The following is a 23,812-nucleotide window of genomic DNA, read 5'->3' as shown; positions in this document are numbered from 1 at the left end:
TATATATGAAACACCCAAGAAGATATATAAAGGAAGCAAGAGGGTAAATACAGTCTGGGTTTCAGACTGTAGATATAAATTCGTGGGACATTGTCACACCAATGTTTGAGAATGCTACGTGTCTGGATGTGATCTCCCACGGAGGGAACATAAGCACATCAAGGATAGGCTCTAGGCCATTCTAACCTTCAGAGATGATGAAGAGGTGAAGGATCCAAGAAAAGAGTCTGGAAAAAAGCAGCAGATGAATCAATGGAAAACAAGAAGTCAGGTAAGAAGGAGTTCGAAGGACAAACTGATCAACTGTGGGAAATGCTGCTGATGGGTCAAGTAAGATGAAGACTGAGAATTAGCGACTGAATTTGGCTAGGAGGAGGTCATTTGGTACCTTGACTCTAAAGTGTTAGGGCCAAGACTGAGCATCAAGCATCTTCTACACACCCAACACTGTTAGGTGCTGACACCAGTGAGATCGTAGTCTCAGTCATTCATTTATTTAGGGGACAATTGTTCACTGAATGCCTAGTATGTGAGTTTGAAAACATTTTTTCTTAATTGTTATAATAACATTTTGACATTAAAGCAAATTTTAAAATTATGCCTATACTCTCATAATCCCAACACATTAACACTTTTCCACATTTCTTTCAATTACTGGATATACATTTCCATAATTATTACACAAAGTTATTAGTTATTTCATAAGCCTTTTTTGCTTGTAGACATATTTTCATAATACCTTAATTTGACAGCAGATATTTTATTGTATGAATATACACCATTAGTTATTTCCTCATTTTCCATTCCCAACCATATATGTTATCTTCAGACTACAAGAGATATTACAGTGATTGTTTTTCTGTATGTCTGTCATCCTCATTAAGCTATGAGCATTCCTTCCAAGTCCAGGATTATATGTGGTTCAGTTTTGAACCACCAACATGTCCCAGGCACTCAGTCTTGACTTCTAGGAGGTATAGTGGAGCAGCTAATAAGAAGAAGACTCACTGCCTTGGTTCTTATCTTGTGTTCTCCACTTGTAGGTTTGTAGCCATGGGCAAGATACAACTTCTCTATAGCTCATTGATAAATTACACATCATAATAGTACACTTGAATGAGCTGATATATGCAATGTGCCTAGTACAATGTAAGCACCTATATAAGTGTTTGATAAGTGTATTATATAAGAACAAGCATCCATGCCCTGAATATGTTCAACAAATGAATAATAAACCAAGGAACAATTTTATTTGTGCTTTGCACAGGTAATTTTAAAATAATCTTTTGGATTATTTGCTTTTGGGCTCAGTAACCATTTTGTTAGCATGTACTACGTGTCAGGTATCCAGAGACAAATAATCATTTCTTCGGATTAATTTCCCTAAGTGATATCAGTAAATGCAGGAACAGGAACATTTCCACAGCTTTGTTTATCCTATTATTTTCCTTGGGGATTTAAGCTCCTTGAAGGCAGGGGCACTGTCTGAATTTCACACTGCTGGCCATTGTTATAGAGACTGCCACCTGCTAGTTCCGACTGCTAGTTCGTTCAGCCCCCTTTCTTTTTTCATATCCCCTTTTTCCCTTTGCTTAATTGCTTTCTCTGGATCTCGATTTCTTGGATAATTTAATAATATTCAATTAGGTAACTCTGAAGGTGGAAGGAAAAAATCGAGGAGGTGGTGGTGGGCAAGGCATGTGTGAAGAGACAAGTCTATGTGGTAGACAGCCTTTGTGAGGGGGGGTCAAAAATGGGGACAGGTGACGACAGGGCACTGCCAGTCAGGAACAAATCACGAGGGACTACCAACAGAAGATTCTTGAACAAAGAACAATGAAGGTCATTATAAACCCTGTTAGGATGATTATGCAGACTACCATCTAGAATAGGAGAGAGCACTTGAGGTCTCTGGCAGAAATCTGGAGAAACGGGAATGAATGAAAGGAAAGAAACATTTTTTGAGATTAGTTCCTTCTATAACGATTCATTCATTCATTCATTCAATACACATGTACTGGGGGCCTATTTTGTGCCAGGCACTGTGCTAGGCACTGGGTATCCGCCCGTGGAAAATATAGATTCAGTCCTGCTGTCATGACCATTTGTTTGTCCCACGACTGTCACTTGTGGCGAAGCAAGAGCTCCGGAACACCAAAATTGAGTCTGTTTCTTCCTGTCGCACTCTGTGCTTGGCACATGGTGGGCGCGCTCACATCCTGTAGTCTGAACTGATTCATGGCTTTGGTGCAGCAGGACAGCTAAGTACACAGAGCCGGGGAGAAAAGGCAGGGTGGCATCGATCTCGCCTGGAAGACCAGGACCCTGCAATGAACGCATGTGTGCAAATCTGTGTATAGTGGGGGCGTATCTTCCCAGTGCGCCTGGAAGCGGGCCAATCACCGGGACCCACCCTCTCCTCTGCGGGCGCGCTCAAGCCAGCCCAGGCGGCGGCGGGGCGCAGACGGGGCCAGGCGCAGCCTCGCGTCGGTTCGCAGGCAGGCCCAGCGCGGCTCCTCCTCGCCGCGGGCGGGGCTGCCCTCGGTGCCGCCCCGCGGCCGGGGCTCCGCGAAGCTCGGAGCGCCGGGGGCTGGCGAGCCCGGGCGGCGGGTGGAGCCCGGCAGCGCGGCGGCGACCAATCGCGCCGCGCAGGGGGAGGAGCCCCAAAGGGGGAAAAAGAAAGTGCGGCGGAAAGTAAGAGGCTCATTGGGGGAAGACTAGCCGGATCAGGGTCCCCGGGCTCCGCTTTGGCCAGACTCACCGAAAGAAGCAGTGTCCGGCGACCCTGCCACCCATCCCACTGGTTGTCTGCGCCCGCTCTGCTTCCCGAGAAAGGTGAGTCTCTCGCTGTCGTGAGGGCTCGGAGGAATCACCTACCCACAGAATCTCAGGGTGGAAGGACTCCTGAAAATCGTCTCGTTCAACCCTCTTATTTTCCAGAAGGGCAAACTGAGGCACAGAGCGAGGCAGCAGCTGGGATAGATCACACAGCTAGTTAGTGCTGTGGTCGGGACTCGAACCCAACTGTCCAGAACCCCATCTTTGCTTTGTGCAGATTGAGGTACCGCAGTTTGGGGACGGCTGCGCGTTGCTGCACCCCAGTTCCAGCCCTCTGAGGGATCTACCCTGGCGTACCCCCGCCTGGGTATCTCCAGAGCGCTGCTGCGAGCGGTGAGGATAGAAGAGGGCAGTGTGTGTGTCCCAGCGTGTCTCATGCCAGGAGCTGTGACAGCCCGGGGAAAGGCTGCTTGCAGCCTCGCTCCGTCCTCCCCTGACCTGCTTTCTCAGAAAGACACCCCTGCCGAGGGTGTCTGGCTGGCTCCTGGGGGAGGCGGTGGCGAGGGGAGGGACGTCGGGGCGCGGATGACTGGGGCTGGTACTCACAGCTGTCTCCCAGCGCGGGGAGGAAGCTGGTGGTCCCGTAGGGGATAGGATGCCCCTCGGTTAGGAATGGCTAGCTTCATGGAGCCATGGCCCCCGTCACTTCTGAGTGCCGGGAGGCAACAAGGAAGCTGAGTTGAAGGGAAAAATCATAAGCAGAAAAGCAAACTTCTGCCGTTTTCTTTAAGAACCAGTACCCAGTCAGTCTTCCCTCCACCTCCGGCCGTGAAATTGAGATGTACCGCCGCTGGGAGGGCTTCTGCTGCTCCTTTCCACAGATCTTGGGTTAGCTGCCAGCTGAGGAGGAGTATTTAGACCTGGTTTTGATTCCAGCTCTGCCAACTATTAGCTGTGTGAACTTGGTGGGGCAAGTTATCCAATCTTCTCGGTACTCAGTTTTTGCCCCTGGCCGCCACAGGGAGATGGTAAAGATCACAATGAGCCCTGAGGCTAGTTGGAAGGATGAAATGGGATAATTCAAATGGTGTGTCTAGCGCAGTGCCTGGCCTGACATCTGGTTAATTTGAGATTGGTGGACACTGTTGTAAATATTGTTACACACTAACCCTGGTGACAGTGGATTTTCAGAACGGTGATTTCATACTACCTTAAAGTGACTTTTTTTTTTTTTTTTTTAAATCTGGAATGCTGTGGCATTTTCTTATTTGGAGTTTGAACAGCTTTTATAGAAAGTGTTTTCTGAGTGCTGTCTCCATGTGACTTTGATCGTGGATGCTTGAGCTGGAAATATCAAATTAATGTTTCTCAGTGATGCCGAGCCCCCTCGTTTTTAGGCCAAGCCTCTGTCTGTGAAGCCCTGGTCTGAGGCACCCTTTATTTGCGAAGACGGTCTTGAATTTGATGAGAAGTAGGAAGACAAGAGAAGTTGGAAGTTCCTTTTATGTTACAGACTGTGCTAATCCTTGTTTTCCTGCTGTCTTAGGTCAGACAAGCAACTTTATGTTTTCTTTAATAGAGGAAAACAGCAACACAATTCTCACGTATTTCTTTGGGATTATGCCATGATGTTGTTAAATTCAGTCCCTCTGGACACAGACATACCTTATTTAAACGTAAATACTACACATGCCTACTCTAGTCGTCCTTAATTATTGTTATTTTAAAATGAATAAGTCCCCTCACATATCCCCACGAGGCTCATGAAAATGGATTTTATTCTGATTGACTTTATACAGTTATTTACTAGTGTCTCCTGGCTATGCCGTTAAGTCCCTGAATTGAGTGTTCAGCATTTATAGTTGGCTGCCTGCTTCCCAGTTCCTTCCATTTGCATGGGGTATTGATGAGTGCATAGGAGGGGGTGTGATACATCTTGAGGGAAGAGAAGAACTTGGCCGTGCCCCTGTAGGTACCTCCTGCACCAAGCGTTTGCAGGGGATGGGATCTCTTGCTTCCATCAGCCTGTTCTGTGTGCATGCATTGTGTGTGATCAGCGGTCCAGGATACGTCTGACCCTGTGCCTGAGAACTAGGGGGCCTGTGGGCAAAAGGAAAATGTTAAAAAATAAGGTCGGAACAAGGGGATGGAAGGGAGATGGGAAGGTAATTTTTTTGGTTCTGGCTCTTTAAAGAAAGGATACCCAGTTATACCTTTTCTCCTTATCCGGATTATTTGTTACAAAATTCATACATATAGATAGATAGAACTTTAAAATTTCCAAAACATATCCCATATAATATCTCTTTCTTGCTACTTGCAATAGCCCTGAGGGAAGGACACGGGGGGCATAGTAATGGTGGAAGGAGTTTAGGTTTTGTGGCCAAATTCAAATTTCAGCCCTAATTCCTCTGCAGCTAGGTCATACTGAGCAGTTTTTTTCACCATTTAGGGCTTTTGTTTTACTCAGTCCTAAAATGGAAAGGAAAATGCTTACCCCGAGAATTCGTGTGAGGATAAAATTAAGTGGAATAATGTAAAATCTGTGTAGTGAGTAGTTGCTCATTAAGCGGTATCTCTTCTTAGCTGGTCTCAAAAGAGATTGAGTGAGACTCAGAGAAAGGAGAGGTTGCTAAGAGTCACATGGTTATTATGTTTTGGCCTGGGAGTAGAGCTTACACCTTGTAATTTCTAGTTAAGGGTTTTTCCCTGTCACACCCTACCCCGTCACTGCTCCAATGAGTTCTTTAACAATTAACCTCAGTTAAGGTGACCTTATTGGGCTGGTGTAGGGGATCCTTTCTGTCCCAAAGAGGAAATTTCCTTGCTGAAGGAACAGCCCATAAGCGTGCTCTGTAGAGGTTAGGGGGCGGTCAGCTCCTAGGAGAGCAAGTTCAAAAGCCCTGGATCTCTAAGGCAACGTTCCTACTCTCCTGCCTTTAAATAATGCACCTTCCATTCCTAAGAGGAAGGGGACTGTGAAGACATGAAGTTCAGAATTATATTACGTATTTCTTCCTGTTCTGAGTGTTTTCTTCTATCTGTCATCCTTGTGCTAATTCATAGGGCAGTAAGAAGGCTGTGCAACAAATGTCATGAGTGACCACTGTGTTCTTCACTTCTCTCACTAATGCTGGGGTTACAGGATGGAATGGAGAGCAGTAGGCAGAGGCAGCATTTGCAAAAAAGACCACTCGCTGCTTGTTGACAGTGCTGATCACGGGTCTAGAGCCTCAGTCCTCCCTGTGGAAACTGATGGCTGCAGGCTTATGTAGGAAAATGAACAGATCTGTTTCTGGCCCAGGCAATGGGGCCATTTATCCGTTGAGACTCCCCATAGGCCATCAGGTTTCTCTGCTTTGCAGCAAGCAGACAAGCTTGCAAATGCAGTTCTGGGAGAAACGTTTTTGCTCCTTGCTTTTGGCATTTGGAAGCATATGTTTGCCAAAAGGTATCCAGTTAGCGTCATCTTACCTGGCACTGTTAGAAAAGCAGAATGTGGCTGGACGAAATCGGAGGAGGAGGCAGAAGAGAAAAAAATAATAATAATAAAAAAATAAAGGTTATCTCCAGCATACACACAGTTTCATTTGTTGCTCAACTTTGTCAGGGCTTCTGCTGGTGACACAGATGTAGGATCTGGTGAGTCACTGTTGCCATGCCCGTGAAATATTAAAGAGAGCCACCTACTGTGCTCTTTGCAAATTTTGGAAATTGCTCTGTGGGTGAAATAAAAACCCCAAAGAATGGAAAAGTTACAGAACATTTGGCATCCGATCTTTTGTGGGATTAATTCGGTTTAGCTACTCATTGGCTCAGGTTTGTTTGTTTGCTTGTTTTCTCTTTTAGAAATTGAGAATGTACCAAGTGGATTGTGGCACTGATGGGGAGACCTCCTGGTAGCCTGACTTGATTCTGCCCAGCTCTGGCACCTGGGGCAGTGTCGAGTTGTAGAATCTGACAGGGACCTGAGGCAAGTTAGGGTACTGTGGTGAGCCTCTGTCTCCTCAGCCAGGAAACAAGAACACTGATGCCTGCCCTGAAGCTGGAGTCCTTATCCCAGCACCTTATTCACGGGAGGCATTTAATTAATGTGAATTCTGCCATTAGTTCTTTCAATTTATTAGTCTGTTAAATTGTGAAAATCAAAACGTAATAGTTATTTGCTACTGAACTCCATTGTGGATTGTACTGTTTTATAAGTATCACCTCATTTAATCCTTGCAGTGACCCTGTGTATTTTTGGAGGCAACTGAGGCTCAGAGATGTTTAGTAGGTTGAAAGGTCTGAGACTGTGTGGCCTCTGGACTAGAAATGAGAGCCTGGGCGGGGACTGATGACCCATCCATCCCCATCCTGCCATTCTGAGTCTGGGATTACCTTGCCTGCAACTGAGAAGTCTCTAGCTCTGGGCTTCAAATGGGAGGTTCTTCTGCCCCAATACATTGTTATTTTTCCTTAAGATTCCCTTCCACTCCAAAATCCTGTCTCCATATCTCATTGTAAAAGTCGAAGCTAGAAGGGGAAAGGGGAATAAAGAGAAAATACCCTTGTGTTTTATGCCAAGAGATCTATTTTCCGGTCAAACAGAGGAGGGCAAAGGAAATCAGCATTCATTGGTGCGTGCACTTCTGTCATTTCACGTAAGCATAAAAATAACTCTCAGATATATATTATTATCTGCCTTTTACAGATGAAAGAACGAAGGCTCAGGGAGACTTACGGACTTGCTCAAGGTTAGTCAATTAGTAAGAACTAGAACTGGTGTGTTTCTGAGCGCAAAGGCATGTGGGCTACCTTACCGTGTTTGCTAGACACCACACCATCAAATCGGAGGACTTGGAGAGTTAGATTCAGGAGTGCCCGCTTCCTGTGTCCTCATACCCTACCATCGCAGTAGCCGTGTCCTTTCCTCCTCTACCTTCTCCTGCTGCTAGAATCCTTGCCTCATTCTTCCCAGTCTGTGGGACCACATGAAATGCTTGTACCGTCTTCTTTCTATCTCTACTGTGATTTTCAAACCTTATTTGTTTGTTTTTACTCTGGGCCAGGAATTTGTCCCCATTGTTTCTTGTCCAAGTCCCTGATTAGCGCCTAAGCAGCGGAAGAACATAGCACAGTGCCTTGTATGTAAAAAGTGCAGAGTGAAGGGAATGATGGCTTCATACTGTGTCGGGTGGGTCCAGGGTTGACATTCTCGTTTTCTTACACTTCACTCTATTACTAATTATCTCAAAGGCTGTCTATATAAACTTGGAAGGTAGCTTTCATTTCCTTTAATGTTATGGTTACCTAACCAGAAAAAATGCTAAGGAGTCACAGTCTCTAAGAAGGTTGGACATCCCTAGCTCAATGATGGACAAAAAGACATTTTTATCCTAAGAAAAAAGGGCATTTTGCAGCAAACGTAGGGAAGGAAGAGCTTGCTTGCATGTATTGACAGCAAGGCCAGTGTCAAGTGTCATAAATTAATTACCTGAAAGAAAGTAGGAAGTTTCCAGGGAGGTGGGCAGCTGCAATGAACTTCGATCTTAAGATTTCTAAAAACAGTGAAGAATGAGCATCCATCTGGCTATTATGTGATATAATTGGAATAAAAACAGGTGACCTTTTATATCTAGCTTCCATCCAGGAGAAGGCTGTGGTTTCTACCTGTCTGGCACATAAGTCCTTATGATTACACTGGCTTCCTTGTTTCCCAATCAATGCTAAAGGCAACAGAAAAGAGAACCAGTCATTTTATAAACTCTAATATCTGAAAGTGTTCTTTTCATAGGTAACACAGTTCCTTAAGCCAGTTATGGTTAGATGCTATGGTAACTTTGCTCAAGTTATTTGGTCTGTCTTTGCTTTCTTTTCTCTTCTTTTCTTTTTTTAAAGAATTTATTTATTTGAGAGGGAGAGAGAGAGGGTGAGAGAGAGAGAGAGCATCATAGTGGGGAGAGGGAGAAGCAGGCTCCCTGCTGAGCAGGGAGTCAGACACATGGGAGTCAGGACCCTGGGATCATAAGCTCAGCCCAACGCAGGTGCTTAACAGACTGAGCCACCCAGGTGCCCTCTGTTTTACTTTCATCATCTATAAAACGGGATAATGAAACCCATTTCATCAGGCTTTGATAGGTGCCAATCATATGCCATAACATTTGTTAAGGGCCTCATGCATTGGAATTTTAACCTTTATTATGATTAACAGCTGCCGTGATACTCAGTTGCATGCCCAGATTGATATGGGGACAGAAAGTGTAAGACTTAGGTTCAAATAATAACAATTTTAGTTGTGTAGAACTTTAACCACCCAAAATGACTTTTATTATATACACAGGCACATACATTTTTTTTTTTTTTACAATAATCTGAGGTAATTAAGGCATGCGTTGCCAACAACATGTATATCCTGAGTCTGAGAGGTTAAATATTGCTAAGGCCACACAGTTAGCACGTAGTGGATCTGGGGCTTGGACCCCAGCTGTCTAACTCCAAGTTATGGTTTTTCCCCCCACTTAATGATTCAGTCCAACAGCCCCACTGCTGGTTAATTGCTTTTCCTTCTCAGAGTCCTTTTTCTCACTTCTAAAATGAGAAATTTAGACAAGGTGCCTTCTAAGTATGATATTCTATGAATCTGTGTCTGTGGAATGATGACTTGGGAGATACCATGAAAAGCTAAGAGAAGAACCGCCGTGTTCTTTCCACAGAGGAATCCACACACCATGATGTGGTGGGGGTCCCGAGTCCCAGATACCCAGCAGCCTAATTGTCCTCAGTGAGACCCACAACTGAACGCCACATTGGGAGTTAGATCCATAAAGACACCTTCCGTGTCCTTCAGGATGTGATTCTACCACATTCCCATGACCTGTTAACTATTTTCCTCCTCAGGATCCAGGTTGGGGGCTGGGAAGAAAGAATAGCTGGCTGGCTTATGCACACTGACATTTATTGTATGGGAAATGAAAAAAGAGAGGCTTTTCATATAAAGCAAGCTCTGTATCACCATTAATCACCATAATCTTCCACAAAGAAGTAAAGAGATAAAATATTTGGCTTTCATTTGAATTTTAGCATTATGAGTGCATATTTTCTGCTTTCTTCTTTTGAGCTAATTTAGTGCCCATGGAAGAAGCTTGGCTCTCATTGAATAAATATAGGAGTTCTTTCAACTTACAGAAATGATGGATGCTGGAGACTGGAAATACACACTAAATAGCACTTTTCTGGAAGATTAGACTTCGGTTTCCAATTAAAGAATGAAACAATGGCAGGGGTTGGAGACTGAATGGTTAGAGTTGGTGGTGGAAAGTTGGCTGGTTTAGAGTCATTGAATCCTAGATATTGCTTGCTTAGCCTGTGCATACTTAGTTTCCTCATCTGAGAAATGGCAATTAGCATACTCTAGCTCTCTCCTAGATATATATTACCAAGGTTAAAATCAGATGAAATGTTTAAAATCCCTAGCACTTAATACCAGGCACCCAAAGTGCCCTCCATAAACATCCATTCCTCTCCTCACTCAGCACTGTTATATACCCCAAAGCCTCAGCCCTATGATGAAATTCAAACAAAACACAGATGAAGAGGGGGTGTGTATTGAGTAGATGTTTCCACTGGTCTAAGGAAATTTTCCCCAATTTGATGAACAATGGGGATGGTAAGGATAGGAAGTGAGAGTGATGTTTACCTTAAAATATCTGCAAAATTTTCATGTGGAGGAGGAATTAGACTGGTGAGAAATTGTGGTGCATGGACCATCTCCATCTGAGTCATCTGGACAACTCATTAAGGAAACAGGTAGTTAGGGCCTCTGCTCTGAAGTCTCAGTATCACTGCATCAGAATTTTCTAGATCAAGAGGGAGCATATTGTAGGAGTCTGGAGTCTTGCTATATAGCTTCCATTTGTATAATTCTGGACAAGTGACTTAATTTCTTCGTGTGAAATGAGATAAACACAATATGTAACTCATTGGATTGTTAGTGATGACTGAGTTAATACAAATGAAGTTCCCAGAATGGTGACCTGGCACAAGAAACCACACATTATCTCGTTCGGTGTGTAAGATGGTCTTTAAAATACCTCATAAGGCCATGTATGATTTGCTGCAATGTCTTCTCAGCAAAGCCTATTTGGTTGCTTTGAATAAACTTACCTCCTTCCTGCTTCCCATCTCCACCCATGCCGGTGTTCATCTCACTGACCCACTCTGCTTTTCCATTTTCCATAGCGGTTGTCACCTTTACCAGCTTCCACATATTTAGTCTGTCCATTGTTTATTGTCTAATTCACCCCCTACTAGACCGTAACACCCACAAGGCCAGAGACCCCGCTCCTTGCTCTATCCCATGAACAGGGCCTCACCCATAGCAGCTGCTTAGTCATGAGGAAATGATGAGAAAATACATGCATAGACAGGGATATATATATATATATATATATATATATATATATATATATATTTATATATATTTATATATATATAATTATTTGTCCTCAAGGAGTAGAAAGAAAGAGTTGGAACTGGACAAGAAAATAAATTACATATGTAATACTGAAATTAAAAAAAAAAACCAACTTGTTTCATACACATACATATACACACGTGTATACACTAATACACATATGTATGCATATTGCCTTGAGAAAGTGGCATTTAAATTAAGGGAAAAGCCTGTGAAGGAGCCAAGCGGGTCTGAGATCGTGGTTGAGGTGGCAGGGGCCGGGTTAACGGGGTAGAAGGACTGGGAATAAAGTCCCAAGATAAGCTGGGAGGTCACCAAAAGGATTGAAGGAGGGTGGTGACCAGGTGTGCTGTATTTGGAGCCAGAGAGTGAAGGAAAATGGAAGAATTTATGTATAAGATGAGTTAAACTGCTTTGATCTCATATAAGGTCCTATGAACAGAGGAGAAAGAAAGTTGAGTCATTTATAGACTTCCCCATTAGAATGTCTCAAAACAAACACACACACACACAAATAGGTACAAGAGGCAAAACCAGATTCCTTTGCTTTTTCTCAAATGATATCATTCTTATTTCCACATGTACCAAGTAATGGGTGAAAATGTATGCACTGTTGCTCAATTCAATTCAGCTGGAAATTTTACAGTTCTTGTGTAGGTGTTTTATGTAATCAGACCCCCCAAAACACTGGACCCAGAGCTATTTCCTTATAAGAGCTATTTCCTTGTATTTTCCTTATAAGATTCTTAGTAGCAGTTTCTGAAATCCGATGTATCAAGGAGTAAGCATATGAAAGGCAAATTTAATTCCACGTAAGATCAATTTCTTCTCTCTGGCTCTACAAATGTAAATGGTGCCTAACTCTTCAAGAAGTGGAACTCCTCTGTGAAGTCTTTACTGATATGGGTATGTAGTCTCACATATGCCAGGCATCTTTCAAGTGCTTTACAAATATTAGCTTGTTGAAACCAAAGAATAACAGTCCTCTATTATTTCTCTTTGTAGAACGGAAAACCGAGGCTCGAAGTCACGGAGATTAGTTAGCGGTAGAGCCAGTATTTGAACTTGGGGCAAGTGTAACCATTTGGTTACACAAATGTAACCATTCTGCCCTCTGATTGTAAGTGACCCTGAATATTTTTTTTTCGTCTTTATTTGTCCCACTTCATGGTGATTCATTTGAAGGAGTAGTTCAGTAAATGTCTTGAATCAGTGAATGCATACGTAACCTATTCTTTCACGTTATATTATTTCATTAGCATATAGTGATAAAACATGGCTTTTAGACTGAGACGGTCAGTATGGGGTCATGCTACTCACTGTCTCTGGGATATGGCAAATTTACTTAACATCTTTAAACTTGTGTCCTCATCTGCATTGTTGGCACAAGAATAAAAGCGTCGTTAGGATTAAGTATGTGCATGAAGTGCTTAGCACAGTGCCTGGAACATAATTAGTGCTCAGTCCATTTGAGCTATTTTTATTATTTTTTGAACTAAAATAACCTCCCCTAACATGCATACACTTACATACTCAGGCAGTTTTTCAGTTGTGCTTATTTTATTAACTTCCTTTAAAAAATCAGAGCCAAAGACTCAATCATATAATCAGTGATACTAATTTTGTTCCAGGAAATTACAGTCCCTTAACCTCAGCAGAAAACTCCTGCAGGTAGAAGGACCAGTCCTAGGGAATGATGTGGGAGCAACAATGCTGCAGGACTGTCCTGTCCATCTCTGACAGCTGACATACCTGCAGACAAGTATTTCTCACCCTGCCCACCCTCCTCCTCAGGCTGACCTGGCTTGTGGGAAAGTTATTTTGTACTCCAGTGATGGTTCGAGAACATTCTGGGTGACAAAAAAGGAAACAGAAGAAAACTCATATTTTACCCTAGTTAACACTTAATGAGACTCATTTATAGAATGTACTGGAAGTTTCGGACCTTTTGCTAATTCGTAGTCACTCACATTGAGCCTGTGCTTCTTGTGTGCCAAGAGCTGTGCTGAATGCTTTGTTTTTATTGTCTCACTCAATCCTGTTACAATCTTATTTAACGTTTAAATTTTAATTTTAAACTAGGGGGGAAAATGAGAGTGTTAAGAGTTGCCTCCATAGGTGTATCGGGGAGGCTGTGATGATAAAATCGAGTATTTCTTGCTGGTGTTTTGCCACAGCTTTGCTCCAAAACAGACTGTGCAGGGTTGCAGCACCGTCGGACTCTCTGGGGACCTTCCCTGCAGTGAAGAGATGTTTGGCAGAGAAATGAGGCAAAGGTTGTATGGGGAAGGCAAAAAGCTTCATTCTAGTTGACAGTTTATTTTGCCCTGGAAGAAACTAGTAACAATGAACTCAGTCCTCTTTTGCTGATTGCATTTGCTTGCTTCTTTGTAAGAAGCCAATATGGTGCTGACATACAATGACCTTCTTTGTTTTTTTGTTGTGACATACTGAAAAGGTGTAACTTTTATTGTCCCACCTCTCCCAAGTTTGATGATTTCCTTGGAGGAACTGTCCACACACACAACGCACATGCACATGCTCACAAACATGAGGACAGTGCCCCAGTCATAGCTGACACTCTCTATCTATTTGCTTAATGAATTCATGAGAAAAACAAAACAAAACAAAACAAAATCACACACACACACACACACACACACACACACACACACACACACATACACTCCCCCGCCCCCAGAATGGTAGGGACTATGGATTTTTTTTTTTTTTAAATGGTAAGATTCGGTATAACTTTTTCCAAAATTTTTGTTTTAAAAATAATTTCAGAAGAAGATTATTCTAAGATATGTGGTGTTACTTCATCTTGGTGATTCAGGACAGCTTATTGGAGTAGACTGTAATTCCTTTAAAATTTATCGAGATGAGATCATTTACCCATGTACTAAATGGCCCTAGACTGGTATACTTTTAAATTTGTGTAATCTGATTTTCATAAATTTTCTGACCTCTCTCTCTTTCATTGTCTGCTATTTTTTTTTCTTGCTTTCAGCATGTCTTGCTGTACAGCTTTCTTTCCATTCCCCATATAATTGGCTGTTTCTGCTTTACTCTAGACTAGGGAGTGGGCTCATGAGTTTTGTTAGAACTGTGTGTACGATAAAAATAAACAGGATTGGATTCGGCTCTTAGACAGGCTCTTCTCTAAGGGAAGGGGGTGGGAAGTGGCTACCAAAGAGTCTCCACACGAGAGGCTATGCCATATACAGGAACTCCAGGTTTTAGTTACCTGTGGTATTAAAAAGGGACTGATAGGGGCGCCTGGGTAGCTGAGTGGGTTAAGCCGCTGCCTTCGGCTCAGGTCATGATCTCAGGGTCCTGGGATCGAGCCCCACATGGGCTCCTCCTCTCTGCCTGCCTCTCTGCCTACTTGTGATCTCTGTCTGTCAAATAAATAAATAAAATCTTTTTTTTTTTTTTAAAAAAAGGGACTGATAGCATTGATCATTCATTTACTTGTTTGGGCCATAAGCATTTGCTGAAAACCTTTTGTAGGCAAGACACAGGTGGATACAGAGATTAAAATATAGTCACACAAACACAACCCCTGAAGAATAAGAATTTATAGATTATTTTGAAAGATGAGATATTCACAGACAATCAACTTGTATAATATTTAGAAGAGGGTAGGAGTAGATAACATAACTTTAATAGATTATGGAAAAACATGTTTAGTTTTTTTTTTTAATTTTTTATTTTTTATAAACATATATTTTTATCCCCAGGGGTACAGGTCTGTGAATCACCAGGTTTACACACTTCACAGCACTCACCAAAGCACATACCCTCCCCAATGTCCATAATCCCACCCCCTTCCCCCAAATCCCCTCCCCCCAGCAACCCTCAGTTTGTTTTGTGAGATTAAGAGTCACTTATGGTTTGTCTCCCTCCCAATCCCATCTTGTTTCATTGATTCTTCTCCTACCCACTTAAGCCCCCATGTTGCATCACCACTTCCTCATATCAGGGAGATCATATGATAGTTGTCTTTCTCTGCTTGACTTATTTCACTAAGCATGATACATTCTAGTTCCATCCATGTCGTCGCACATGGCAAGATTTCATTTCTTTTGATGGCTGCATAGTATTCCATTGTGTATATATACCACATCTTCTTGATCCATTCATCTGTTGATGGACATCTAGGTTCTTTCCATAGTTTGGCTATTGTGGACATTGCTGCTATAAACATTCGGGTGCATGTGCCCCTTTGGATCACTACGTTTGTATCTTTAGGGTAAATACCCAATAGTGCAATAAAAGCCCTTTCTGGAGAAAACATGTTTAGTTTTAAAGAGACAGCTGTTCCATTCAGGAAGGGGTTTCGAGGACCTGGTGTCTGAAGAGAGTCTTGAATCGATGGGCAGGTTTTGGACCTAGACTAGAGGGGAAGAGCAGTGTACAAGTTAGGGTCCAACCAAGGGAGCATGAATGAAATGGGTGGGTGATATGGAATATGGGATTTGTCATAGGGATTAGACCTACAACTGCGGGAGAAGCTGAAACATTTAAGGCCAAAAGAGGACAATGGGAGATGAGAAAAAGTCACTCACTCAGGACCCTAAGGAGAAGGTGGCCAAGAAGTCTGTGGAAGACCACTTCCACCTCTGGTAGGCAGGCTGTTGGGAAGAAAAAAAGCTGGATGTGAAGGGGAAGAGAAAACCTGGAACCATGAGGACAAGCTGCAACCCTTAACTGTCTCTCACTGTACCTAACCTAGATGATGTGAGTGGCTCACAGAAGGAGCTGGTGGGCTTAGCCACAGAGCTCTGCTGCACCTGCTGGCCTTGGACTTGGAGAGGTTGGAGGGAGAGATTTGTCAGGAGCTGAAGGCATGGTGGGTATGGCTGCTGCCCCCTCTTAGGAGGTCAGCCACTAGATCAGCAATGATGTATGTGAGAGGCAGTTAGTAGTACCCAGGGGCCTATAAAGGCTCTTGCAAAACAATGGATACTGCTGCACTTTTCCCATCCAGCTCTCATGTACAGTTCCCTGTGGCTATCCCTAAGAATCATACAGAGAATGGGATTCTGGAAAACACAATTCCAATAAAACTAAAGTGACACAGTTTAGTTTGGAAAGGAGTTTAGGAAAGGAATGGGGGGACAACTGAACATTCTATTATCATAACCCAGGCAAGGAAACTTGCTTTCTTCTATTTTCACTTGGGAAAGTGACTCAGAATCATAAGTGATTGTTCAGAACAATACTAAAAATATTAGTGTACAATTGCAAACCAAGGTGATTTGATGTATGGCTAGTATGTTGACTCTAATATCTTTATGGCAAACCTTGATAATGACTCTTTAAAATTCCCTGATGATTCTGCCTCCAGTATGTGAAAGGCTAGAAAAAGTGTACATGTAGCTGGAACATTGACCAACATGAAACTGGCTTACGCAACCATGTCAATTCCATTCTGAGAGGAAGATCCTATAAAAATAAATATCACTTACTTAATTTAGTAAATAATGCTTTTTGGCTTTACTGAGTAAAGAGTAAGAGCATTCCTTCTGTTTGTCCAAGTGCTTAACGGTTTGCAAATGACTTACATGTCCCTTATCTCATTTGATTTGACAAGGACTCTGTGAGGTCGGTTCAGTCTGAATTGGCCTAAGTGGCAAAACTGAAGCTCAGAGGCTGTGGTAACCATCAAGAGCCCACTTATCCCTTGATTCAAGAGCACTCACTGCACTTGCGTAGATTCAGTGGACACCTTGCTGTGGCTCATCCCTCCATTTTGCACTAGGCACCTCTGCCTGATAATCTTCGGGCACACCTGGTTCTTCCATGTTCCTGTTCTAAATCTGCCCATAGTTTTGGGACTTCATTACCTCTAAGGTCTTTTAACACCGTGCAGGCCCTTTGTAACCTCTCTGTGACAGTTCCAGCTGTCTCATCCCTGACCCTCTTGTAGGTTTTTTGCTTCTTCACACCAAAGCACAGAACACCAAATGCAGGGTAAAGAAGAACTGCTTTACCAAAGCATACCTGAACAGGTATCTTAACACCCTCAGGAGATCCACACATCTCTGAATTAGGTCATTCTCTAAGTCTTTCCTATCAGCGTTTCCAAGCACATACTCCCATATGTTTATAAAACCTATCTCCTGCCTTCCTACCTGTTGAAACACAGCAGAACTTAACTCATTCGCCTTGAGTTATTTAAAACACACACACCTACTGCTCTATCTGCTGAGATGGCAATGGCCAACAGCGAGTGAATACAAAACCTGAAACCTCTATTCAGTGCGCCCTGAAGAGTTTTGTCCTCTTAGAGGGGTCCTTAAGGCATACCAAATTGGGGAGACCACCTCAGGTTCTGTGCTTTGGGGTGTGTAGGATTTTTGCAGTTACATCCAGAAATCAAGCCTTATTATCTGTCTTTACACAGACTACTCTTTTTTTTTTTTTTAAGATTTTAGATATTTATTTGACACAGAAAGAGAGATCATAAGTAGGCAGAGAGGCAGACAGAGAGAGAGGGAGAAACAGGCTCCCTGCTGAGCAGAGAGTCCGATACAGGACTTGATCCCAGGACCCTGAGATCATGACCTGAGCTGAAGGCAGAGGCTTAACCCTCTGAGCCACCCAGGCGCCCCTACCCAGACTACTCTTAATGGTCCTCCGAGAATGCTACAAAGTTAGGGTCAAAGGCTAAGCTCCTGGTTCTGCCAATACAACAGAGAGGGATGTGTCTTGTTTAGAGTTAGCCGAAACTCTGTAATTCGTCTTCTAAGTCCTGGTACCGTGTACTTTCCACTGTGATGTGCTGCTTCTCTTGCTTTCCTTCTCCCACGTGAGAACTGACCTCATCTCACCCTACCAGAAATATGGGTTTTCTGCTTCCTTTATTGCTATGCTACAAGAGTAGGAAAAAGTTCCGGAGAATTGAAGGCTAGACTTCTGGTGATAATAATAAGAAATAATAGCTGTGAAATCAGAGTGTTTACTGTGTGCCAGGTGCTTTATAATATGATCTCACGTAATCGTTATACTTGATTCCATGAGATGCTTGACCCGACCCAATAAGGCAACGGAGAGTCTGTGTGGTTAAGAAGCTTACATAGCTCCAGAGGATTTGAGTTCAGTGTATGTGAGTCTGAAGCCCGTGCTGAAACTTTATGCTTTCCTTCGCGGTGCTGAGGCACGCCTTCTGTCCTGTGGCCCCATCCAGTTTGCCTACGGGTTCGTGGGCATCTGTGACAGATGTTCGGTTACTTGTACACTGATCAGTCTGACAATTCCCTAGAAATCCTTCTTGAGCTAACCCACTGATCATTTTGCTTCCTCAGCTCCTTTTTCAATTTCCTTTTAAGCCTAAATAGCATAGGAAGTGCCTTAATCAATTGACACCAGCTCTTCCTAGTTTAATGATCTTTTCATTTTGTCAGTATCCTTTTCTAACAATTGAGGTTTAGAGCAAGGAAGGGAATAAGTGCTTTGCAAAAGCCTTAGTCGCCCATTTTGGAAAGTGAGGTCAATGGAGATATGACAATGCTGCTTTGAAATGCCAGAACCCCTGGGCTAAATGCCCCCCCTCCCCCACCCGCCAGTGTCTGTGGAAGAGAGAAGACCTCTGATATGGCACCAGAGACCTCAACCAGGACAAGCAGGTACAAATTCCAGAGGATCTGAGTCCAGCTCAACCTAAGGAGACACTTATTACAGTACAGGCCATATGAAAACTAACTTGGTAATGAGTACATCCTTATTAGAGATATTTAAAGAGGGACTACACATCCACTTGGCAAGGATGTTAGAGAGATATTTGAATTTTGAAAAATGTTTGAATCAAAATGATATTTGAGGGCCTTTCCGGCCTTGGGCTTCTGTGTTGAATTCACTTGGAAACTTCATATTGGGAATAAAGCTTTCCCCTTGTTATAATTAACACCAACTAGTGATGTCGCCTCCTCCCTCCCCCCATGCTTTCCCCTTCGAACAACTGCTCGATTTAAGAAGGGGCCCTAGGATGAGGAAGGATGTGGTTCTTTCCCGCTTGGCAGCACTCCGTGTCAGAATGGAGGACTTGTGTCTGGGCCTGGCACCGATCCGTCGGGGCCTCTCACCAGCCCAGTGGTGTCTGTGACCGGAGCACGTGGGAGGTGCACATCCGTGGAGGAAAACCTCCCACTGGCTGCCGGCTCGGGATTTTAAAATTTTTTTACATCATTAATGAATACAGTCTTGCCCAGGGCAGGCCTCTTGGAGGAATGGAGACACACCCTGAAACAAGCCCTAGTCAGCCCAGACAAGCATCCCCTGAGAAAGAGCCACTCTGAAGCTGGCAGCATATGAGAAAGTGTCTTTGAGAGCAGTTTCTTCTTGCCGTTTCAAAGGAGAGCCGCTTGCAAGCCAGGATATCAGGAGGGCAAAGCTCTTTTTTCCCCCGATTTTCTTTCTTATTTCTTTTTTAATTGGCTTACCACTAATCTGAAAGCTGCGCCGTTCGGAAATGATAATCCTTTGATTGAACATCAGAATTGAGACACGGCCTGGGTTCTCGAAGGAAGGAGTGATACAATGAGAGAAAGTGTCCAAAAGTTGATTAACAGCTTTAAATTAAAAGAACAAAACGAGGCAAAACTTAACAGCATGTCATACCGACCAGTGCCATGTGTAAGAATAGACGGTGCTTTCCCATCAAATCCAGTGATCTTTCCCCACAGGATTTACAAAGACCTTACCAATCTCCAACCTAGGTCAACTTTTTTTTTTTTTTTCTTAAGGGAAATGTTATAACTAAGTATGTTTTGCACAAATCTTTCATGTATGGATATCTCAAAGTATGAAGTGCTATTATAGGGAAGCTTCAGGAGCTCACAGCTGTCTTGTCCCCAGCAGATAAACATGTGAAAAACTTCATAGCTGCGAGGACTCCTTTAGGGATCTGGTCCAATACTGCCTGGAGGTAGTTTGGCCAAGATCCCCCATGTACACCATAAATCTTCACAGAGTCGTGGGAAGAGAACAGCGGCTTTTGCTTTGCCGGCAGCTGACTCGCTGTTCCTGTGCTGTCTTCCTTTGACACAGGACCATTGCCTGTTTAGATGTGACTCTTCCTTGGGATATAAATGGGGTGTTATTTTTAGGGGACCGTTATATTTCCTAGTAGTTTTTCAAAGTTGGGAGGCAGTGTGGCTTTATCAGAGGAAAGTATGAACTGGGAATCAGAAGCAATCCCACATTTTCACGAGCAGGCTCTGGAGCTCCTGAAAGTCATGTATCCTTCCTGGGCTCCTATTTCCTAAATAGTGCCCAAGTAAATAACACTATTTGACCTCCAAGGCCCTTTCTCGTTTTCTAGAGGTGATCTTCATAAGAAGACAGAAAAACAGGGACAGAATTAAAAAAACAACACAACAACCAAGTGGAGTATAGGGCTTAGGAAAAGAAGTCCCCCCTTTTAAACAGAGCTCAGAATGTCTTTGTTGCAATAAGCCTTTGTAGCAAATATGTGAAACTTTGTCTCTATTGCATACTGCGTGGTACTTGGATTTCCCCTATTTGTCTCATTTCTATTTGCTAAAACCTGATTAGAAACATGAATCATAGCCCTGAGGAAACTTTGAGATCTTCAGATTCAGTTCACTCACTTTACCGGTAACAACCCCAAGGCCCCTGCCCAGAGTTACACAGAGCCTCGAATGGGTTTCTCCTGCCTCCAAACGCAATTTTCTTTCAAATACACGGCCTACTCAGTTTATTTAGCAATGATGAGTATTCAGAGAAAGAGTCAGGCTAGATTCTCAAAGTCGAATGATCCTCAATAATACTTTACAGACTAGTGAGGAGATACACACACACACACACGACTTGTTTTTTCCCATGCTAAATGTGTTGGATATAGTTCCCTTTTGTGCAGCCTTCTTCCTTGCCAATAAACACTGCCTTGCATTCTCCTGGGCTTAGAACATTTACTTTTCCAAGGAAAACCGTGCCTTACCACTTACTCTCTGTTCTCCAGCGGGACCACTCACTTTCACATTTCTGATCACAGGATTGCTTGAAGGTAGAACCTCAGCTCTCTGAAAAGACTCCAGGATAACTACTTTCTGGGTTGTAGAGCATTATGAAGAGCTAAGACTGTAGTTCCTCATTGACAATTTTGTAATTGTGTGGAAGCCACAAACACAGTTGCAGAAGATTCAGCTCTCCTGGATCATAGCTCTGATTATTTCGAACAACCAGCCGACCTTGGATCAATCGTGTTATCTTTGTGTTTTTGTTTTTCTGTCAAGTGAAAAAGTTGACTCAAGGCCTTCCCCAAGTCTTCTATGATCAAGGCTCTTGTTGTAATTGTTTTAACAGCATGTCTTTCTAAAGTGTATTCCATACCACACAGCTGTCTAACAGCGAGTATCCTGAGAAATTATACCTTTAATTAATAATTCAGGGCCATGATTTTGAACATCAGTTATTTTATACTGTGCATAATGATGTCCTCGGGGCCTGTTGAAATATGTAAGACTCTATCACTAAATGGCCCCAGACTGCATATCACTGTTTATTATTATTTTGCTTGTTTTTTTTTTAGTTTTCTTGAAATAGCTCAACTTTTTCACTGCCATCAACATGCCTGCTTATAAAAGCCTTTTGCCTTCCATCCAAATTCGCTTTTCTTCTGCACTTTGGGATAAGGACTCAGATAAGCAAGTTACTTGAATGAAGATCTGAGAGTACGAGAAGTGAAGTTGTTTTGTTTTGTTTTGTTTTTTTAAGTTGGTACAGAACTCATTCTGGTGAATATTTAGAGCACTGGTTTGCCTAGTTGTTAGCTACTGGGTATTTGCTTGATAATTGACACTGGCTACTAACTGAGTTACCCATTGCTGAGTTATAAACATATGCCTTTGATTCTGTGTATTTTGTTTTTGTCCCTTTTTAGTTGTTATGCTTCTTAGCCACTGGAAGCACTTTGGATTTTTACTGTGTAAATGCTAAGGACTTATGGATTTTTTTTTTCTATTTATACTAAAATCACCATAAGCCTAAATGTGTTATGAAGAGAGCAAATTTCTGAAAATAGTCAAAATGCCATCAATAGGGAAATGGTTAAATACATGATGGGATAGCTGAATAATGGAACTGTATTTAGCCATTAAGAGGAGTGAAATATAATTGTATGAGCTGGTCTGGATACAGGTGAATGAGATATTGTTAAAGAAAGAAGCAACTTGGGGCACCTGGGTGGCTCAGTGGATTAGACCTCTGCCTTCGGCTCAGGTCATGATCTCAGGGTCCTGGGATGGAGCCCTGCATCGGACTCTCTGCTCAGCGGGGAGCCTGCTTCCTCCTCTCTCTCTGCCTGCCTCTCTGCCTGCTTGTGATCTCTCTCTGTCAAATAAATAAATAAAAATCTTTAAAAAAAAAAAAAAAAGAAAGAAGCAACTTGTGGATCCATACTTGATTTAATTTTTGTACAAAGAAAAATAAGGAAAAATTATATGCAAAATATGTAAAAATCTAAAACTAGCAGTTATGTTTGATTATATTGGAAGTGGGATTAAGAAATGCTGATAAGAGGGGCACCTGGGTGGCTCAGTGGCATAAGCCTCTGCCTTCAGCTCTGGTCACGATCTCAGGGTCCTGGGATCGAGCCCCATGTCTGGCTCTCTGCTTAGCGGGGAGCCTACTCCCCCCCCCCCCCGTTTGCCTCTCTGCCTACTTGTGATCTCTCTCTCTCTCTGTCAAATAAATAAATAAAATGTAAAAAAAAAAAAGAAAGAAAGAAATGCTGACAAGAGTGGAGAGGGAGATGTAATGTTTTGACTTCCTACCTACTATAATTTTTATAAGGGGGATAATAGGATTGATAATAGGATTATTGGTCATTTTCCTCTAATAATTTAATTATGTACATTTAAAAGCATGCAGCAGAGTTGAAAATCTGTTACAGTGAGCACCCATATAACCCTACCTTGATTCTACTATTTTTTTTAAAGATTTTATTTATTTGACAGACAGAGATCACAAGTAGGCAGAGAGGCAGGCAGAGAGAGAGGAGGAAGCAGGCTCCACGCTGAGCAGAGAGCCCGCTGTGGGGCTCGATCCCAGGACCCTGGGATCATGACCTGAGCTGAAGGCAGAGGCTTTAACCCACTGAGCCACCCAGGCGCCCCATACTATTAATGTTATTTAACACCTGCTTTATCACATCCTCATTCATTTATGTATCTTTGGGTGATTCTTAATGTTTTTATGTTTTTGACTACTTCCAGACTTATTTAAGGAGTCCACATGGAGTCTCTTGCTAAGTGAGACTTATATCCTGCCCCAAAGAGCCATAATGACCTTTATGGATTCTACTGATTTGGACAGACACATAAACAAATACTGATAGAGGATTTATTAGACACCTTTACCTTAGTACCTTAGATGCCTTTTTTTTTTCTTTTTTTTTATTATTATTAATAATGTTGGTAGAGGAGGCAATGAACTTGTCATCTAGGGGTTTGGCAGTTTACTTGAACTTCTCAGGCATCCTCTGAGCTCCTCTGTCCTGTGCCACCATGTGTTGACTGTGCTGTGCCTTTCCATGTTGGCTGCTGTGTA

The 23,812-nt window shown here is 42.8% G+C and overlaps 1 protein-coding gene across 8 annotated transcripts in view; it reads left to right on the top strand.

The window, feature by feature from the left end:
* The first annotated feature begins 2,649 nt into the window (after nucleotides 1-2,649).
* Nucleotides 2,650-23,812, top strand: part of IL1RAP (interleukin 1 receptor accessory protein) — a 134,040-nt gene continuing 112,877 nt past the window's right edge. For 4 of the 8 annotated variants that reach the window (XR_004284350.1, XR_004284352.1, XR_004284351.1 and 1 more), the window contains exon 1: nucleotides 2,650-2,835. The gene's annotated coding sequence lies outside the window, so the exon portion shown is untranslated. The remainder of the gene's footprint in view (nucleotides 2,836-23,812) is intronic. The other 4 variants (XR_004284353.1, XR_004284354.1, XM_032337910.1 and 1 more) reach the window with 2 other exon arrangements.

Source organism: Mustela erminea, chromosome 1, assembly GCF_009829155.1.
Source record: "Mustela erminea isolate mMusErm1 chromosome 1, mMusErm1.Pri, whole genome shotgun sequence".
NCBI lineage: Eukaryota > Metazoa > Chordata > Mammalia > Carnivora > Mustelidae > Mustela > Mustela erminea.
Note: the sequence above shows the minus strand (reverse complement) of the source record. Positions and strands in the feature narration are given on the sequence as shown.